The 6,000-nt window shown below is 42.1% G+C and overlaps 2 non-coding genes across 2 annotated transcripts; both read left to right on the top strand.

Moving 5' to 3' along the window:
- The first annotated feature begins 2,607 nt into the window (after window positions 1-2,607).
- Window positions 2,608-2,691, top strand: TRNAL-UAA (transfer RNA leucine (anticodon UAA)). The gene has a single exon. It is a non-coding gene; the product is annotated as a tRNA-Leu (tRNA).
- Window positions 2,692-4,428: 1,737 nt separating this feature from the next.
- On the top strand, window positions 4,429-4,512 carry TRNAL-UAA (transfer RNA leucine (anticodon UAA)). The gene has a single exon. It is a non-coding gene; the product is annotated as a tRNA-Leu (tRNA).
- Window positions 4,513-6,000: the final 1,488 nt, after the last annotated feature.

The raw sequence follows: 6,000 nt of genomic DNA, 5'->3' as shown, positions 1-6,000 counted from the left end.
ACCTTCAGTCGATGCAGTGCGGCCAGAATTCAGTATTCGGGAGATAGTGGGTCGGAATCCCACTGTCGGCAGGCCTGAAGATGGTTTTCCGTGGTTTCCCATTTTCAAATCAGGCAAATCCTGGGGCTGTACCTTAATTAAGACCATGGCTGTTTCCTTCCCACTCCTACTGCTTTCCTGTCCCGTCGTCGCCATACACCTATCTGTATCGGTGCGACGTAGACTAAAGCATTTTTTTTAAAAACAAAAAAAATGAAATATTTTCGACAAGGAGGTGGATTATTCCCAAAATTACTTAATCTATTTTTTTGGAAAACGTGATTCGTGAATTTTAAAATAAGAAAGTAAAAGGATAAATATTGGCAGACTTCTTAATAACAAAATTCACCTTGATTGCTTGCCTTTGCAGATGAACTACGACTCCTTTTCAACAACAGAGTAGAAGCAATCCAGTCCATAGTAAAAATTCATGAAATAGCGGCCAGAACTGGACTCCAAATTTCATTTGAAAAGACGCGTTATATGGGAGAAACTAAATCAAGATTCGGCAACCAAACATTAATCACCGAATACGCAAAATACGCAAAAAATTGGATAAATTCAAGTATCAAGACAAATGTATTCAACCAGCAAGCATAAATCAGGAAGAAATGAAAGAAAAACTGCTAAACTGCAAAGAGCTTACAGATCACCTTTTGCAGATACAACAAAACTTATACATACAAAATGCAAAATTACGACACTACAACACATTTATCAAAACAGAGCCACTTTATGCATCTCAAACCCTGATAATTGGCGGCAGCTCACAAATTCAGAAACACCGAAAAAGGAACATTCTCAGAAAAACCCTAGGATCAAAAATGTGAAAATGTAATTTGGATGAAAAAAGAAACCACTGAAAATTTATCAAATCAAAAAGAAATTTCCGCCTCTGTGGTATAGTGGTGTAGAGGCCCGGGTTCGATTCCAGGCTCAGCCACGAAATTTGAAAAGTGGTACGAGGGCTGGAGCGGGGTCCGCTCAGCCTCGGGAGGTCAAGTGAGTAGAGGTGGGTTCGATTCCCACATCAGCCATCCTGGAAGTGGTTTCCCGTGGTTTCCCACTTCTCCTCGAGGCAAATGCCGGAATGGTACCAAGCTTGGGGCTGCGGCCGCTTCCTTCCCTCTTCCTTGTCTGTCCCTTCCAATCTTCCCGTCCCACAGCAGGGCCCCTGTTCAGCACAGCAGGTGAGGCCACCTGGGCGACGTAATGGTCATTCTCCCTAGTTGTATCCCACGCTCCAGGACACTGCCCTTGAGGCGGTAGAGGTGGGATCCCTCGCTAAGGCCGAGGGAAAAACCAACCCTAGAGGGTAAACAGATGAATAATAATAATAAGAAGAAGAAGGAGAAGAAGAAGAAGAGATTATGAAGTTAATTCAGTCTATTAGGAATGTGTAATCTGAGTGTATACGTTAAGTAGGTACGTTAATTTGAGTGAAATATTTCATTCAATTTTGGATCTTTAAAAAAAATGGTTGTCAGTAGAAACCTAGGGAAGAAACCTCGGAGAACTGTATGTCGGGTTGGGAATACAAAACTGGAACAGGTAGATCATTTGATGTTTTTAGGATGTGTATTCTCCCAGGATGATGGTACAGTAGCCTATGTGAGATTGAATCAAGGTGCAGTAAAGCTAATACAATGAGCTCGCAGTTGCGATCGACAGTATTATGTAAGGAAGAAGACTGCTCCCGGAGGGACAGGACAGGACAGGAGACAGGAAGGTAGGCTACTCGGAATGAGGAGATAAAGGCTAAGTTAAGAATGAACTCTATGGATGATGCAGTACTCATAAAACTGTTTCTGTGGTGGGTTCATGTGAGGTGAATGGAGAAGGATCGGTTACCTAGGAGAATAATGGACTCAGTCATGGAGAGTAAGAGAGGTAGAGGGAGACAAAGGTGACGATTAGACTCAGTTTTTTGATATAAAGGTAAGAGGTGTTGAGCTAAATCTCACAGAGTTAGTTACAAACAGAGGATTGTGGAAGGCTTATTGGTACATTCAGAGGCTTGCAAACTGAACGCTGGAAGCCGTACTGCAAGTCAATAATGAAGACGTATGTATGAAAAAAAAAAAAAAAAAAAAAAAAGTTATTTCCTAGTCGTTTTTGAGGATTTTTTGTTAATTTATCGGTTATTTTTGACATTTATATCACCAATTCGGGCTCTTGTGTTAATGTTTGATGAATGTCCAACAAAAGCTTTGCCATGTTTTATTTTCATTTGTGTGGTTTTCCTTGCAAACTAAAATTTGCTATGCCACTGAAGTCGTTTAAGCTAACCTAAAAATCGTATTATGTTTTATAATGTTCTTGTGATGTGTTATTTTCTGTTAAGGCTATCCTTTTAGGGAATGTATAATTGTCCTGAAACAGGCTTACGCACTCAACTGCGCTCTCATCACTCTTTACGTTCCACTTCAATGAATATAGGTTGTGTCAATGACACGTGCAACGTTGAACCTCCTCCTCGCCAGTTATCCGCTCAAATTTCTATTACTTATAAAGAATGAGCATCGTAAGCACATTCATAGAGAGCTACTCCAACAGTAGTGATTGTATGTCAGGTTGGCCGAGCGGTCTAAGGCGCCAGACTTAAGTTCTGGTTCCCGAGAGGGAGCGTGGGTTCGAACCCCACACCTGACAAAGATTTTAGTTGCTTAGTGCGTACTGTAATAAATCATAATTGACAAGGACAACATGTTTTCAGCAGGGGAAAGCGAAAATATGACGTAGATATCGCACATTATTAATCCACAACGCTACGAATTTTATTGCATCTGTATTCTTACGTGTCACGTCAGAGAGGCGTGGGGCAATGTGCTGACGTCATTAGATGTACGTCAGAGATAGAGGCACTTCAGTTTCCTCTACACTGCATAAGATATGGAATGGGAAGGAATAAGTAACTTATTCAGATGATCAATATAAGTAAATGGATTTTGTTGGCCGTCTTGGAGTGAGTTTTATAATGTGCACCCTGGGTTTAGTGAACACCCGAACGAAAGACAAGTTGTGTATGAGATCCGCTGTGTCATTCTTAGTCTGGACAACTTGATGGGGGTCATCCTGAGTAGAATTTACTCTCAGTCAGATCACCCCCTGTGGGTGGGGGCGGTAGAATAACACCCACGGTATCCCCTGCCTGTCGTAAGAGGCGACTGAAAGGGGCCCCAGGGGCTCTGAACTTTGGAGCGTGGGTTGGCGACCACGGGGCCCTTAGCTGAGTCCTGGCATTGCTTCCACTTACTTGTGCCAGGCTCCTCACTTTAATCTATCCTATCTGACCGCTCTTGGTCAACTCTTGTTCTTTTCCGACCCCGATGCTATTAGGTTTGCGAGGGCTAGGGAGTCTCATTTTCACGCCCTTCGTGGCCCTTGTCTTCCTTTGGTCGATACCTTCATTTTTCGAAGTGTCGGGCCCCTTTCATTTTTTCTCTCTGATTAGTGTTATATAGAGGATGATTGCCTAGTTGTACTTCCTCTTAAAACAATAATCACCACCACCACCACCTCTCAGTCAGATCTCCTTTCAGCCTTTTCAGGGGATAAAACCGTAGCTCCACTTTCACTAAAATCATGAAGAATGAAATCAGTTATCTCTCCATAAAATCCACAAAATTTATGACACTACGTAGTATATTTTCAGATTCCAATCGATCCTGGGTTGAGATTTTCATCTGCCAACTGGAAAGCTAGCAGCTAAGCTAATCACACCGTCCTATGGAATTTTAGTAATGTGTATGTATGTCTAACCCTTGTCTCGTTTCTCTACAGGGTCACATATGAAGTGACAAGAACCATCGCATGGAGTTTTTACGACCGAATGCCATTCCTACGTCAACCTCATCAGAGGAGTTAATGAGATTAAGGCTCCTTTCACACGATCCACTGCTTTCCACGCTACTCCACTCCACCAGAGGTGCAGAAAAAGGCCCGTAACATTCACACGAGACACTTCGTGTGGCACAACCTCCGTCCACTCTCGTCAACAGCAGGCTGCTGTCAACCGGCCGAAAGTGTCTTCCACTCCCGGCGACCGGAAGCTCGCTAGAACAGATTAGCTCGTTCAGATGGTCAACATTGTGTGCGCCACAAGTTCGAAATTTCGTTTCAAAATGTCGGTTCCATTCATAGATGCTGTAAAGTTAATAATACAAATACAAAATCGTCCTGGTCTGTGGGATTAACGAACGACAGACTGTTCCATTTTATTCTACTAGATGAAGAAAAACAGATTTCTATTGGACTGCATATGGACAGTTTCTACTGCAAATGATAAGAGAAATATTGATGATTTTTAGGTTTTTGATTTCTTTAAGAACATAATCTTACACAACCCTCAAATGTAAATGCAATATATTAGTTTTACAATATATGTGTGTCAGGTTGGCCGAGCGGTCTTAGGCGCTAGACTTAAGTTCTAGTTCCCGAGAGGGAGCGTGGGTTCGAACCCCATACCTGACATGGATATCAGCCCGTCTGGTGGGTATGATCGTTAAGACATCAGGTTGATACGACCTGACACCATGATTAGTCGGTTCGAATCCCATTGGTGGGAAATATTCACCGTCAGAATGTTGGCCGGCAGGGTAGGAGAGGTGGTGGTATACAATTTATAATGACTAGATTGCGTGCTAAAAGCCAGGATTCAATTCCAAACATCTCCGTAGTGTTTATGTGAAGAGAAGGCATGTGACGCTGTTGATGGTGATTCGTTCGTCAGATGTAGACGTTAAGCCTTGCACAGACCCCTTGGTGCTATTCGACAGGAGTGGGCTATCATTTAGGGTCCTTTCACACTGTCCACTCGCCACAGGTCTTCCGTATCCCATTGTTGCCATAAGACCAATCTGTGTCGGTGCGACGTACAGCAAATTCAAATTTAAAAAAAATGGTTTTCCGTGGTTTCTCACTTCTTCTCCTGGCATGTCAGGATGGTACCTAACTTAAGGCAACGGCCGCTTCCTTCCCTTCTTTGTCTATCATTTCCAATCTTCCCATCCCCTCACAAGGCCCCTGTTCAGCATTGCAGGTGAGGCTGCCTGGGCGAGGTACTGGTCCTCCTCCGTAGTTTAATCCCCCGACCCAAAGTCTCACGCACCAGGGCATTGTCCAGGAGGCGGTAGAGGTGGGATCCCTCGCTGAGTCCAAGGGAATAACTAACCCTGGAGGGCAAACGGATTAAGGAAGAAAGAAAGAAAATCAAAATGGTAGCTGAGGCCAACGTTTATTATTATTATTATTATTATTATTATTATTATTATTATTATTATTATTATTATTATTATTATTATTATTATTATTATTATTATTATTATTGGTTTAACAGATACAAGTTTGCAGGCTCGATCCTGGTTCAGTCGGGTGGCATTTGTAGGTGCTCAAATATGTCAGTCCCTTGTCGGTAGATTTACTGGCACTTAAACGAACTCCGGAGCGACAAAATTCCGCCACTTCGACGTCTCCAAAAACCGTAAAAGTAATTAGTGGGACGTAAAAACGATAACATTATTATTATTATTATTATTATTATTATTATTATTATTATTATTAGTATAAACATTCGTTTAGACCCTTAAGGAGCACTTCATCTTCTTTTTCTTCGTATCTTCCCAAAACTTCATCCTTTCACTATGGGCCTGCCGTCTTTCTTGTGTCCATGATTTTTTGAGTTTCAAGCTTTTCTCAGATGGATTCTTGGGTGTAAATTTATGGGTGTTGATCTTTTGTCTGCATGTATTGTTGTATTCCTTGTGGTTGCCGTTGGATCAACGTCGACTTCTGCGAGGTCCAGTGTATCCACTAGCCAGCGAACTTTGGTTTGTCGATTTCCATTGATAATAAGAAATATTTTCTTAGTCAGTTGTGAGTCATCCATTCGTGCTAAATGTCCATAAAATTTAATACGCCGTTTGCGTGCGACTGAAGTGAATCGCTCATTTAATGCATAGA

The sequence above is a fragment of the Anabrus simplex genome, chromosome 8, assembly GCF_040414725.1.
Source record: "Anabrus simplex isolate iqAnaSimp1 chromosome 8, ASM4041472v1, whole genome shotgun sequence".
NCBI classification, from domain to species: Eukaryota; Metazoa; Arthropoda; class Insecta; order Orthoptera; family Tettigoniidae; genus Anabrus; species Anabrus simplex.
Note: the sequence above shows the minus strand (reverse complement) of the source record. Positions and strands in the feature narration are given on the sequence as shown.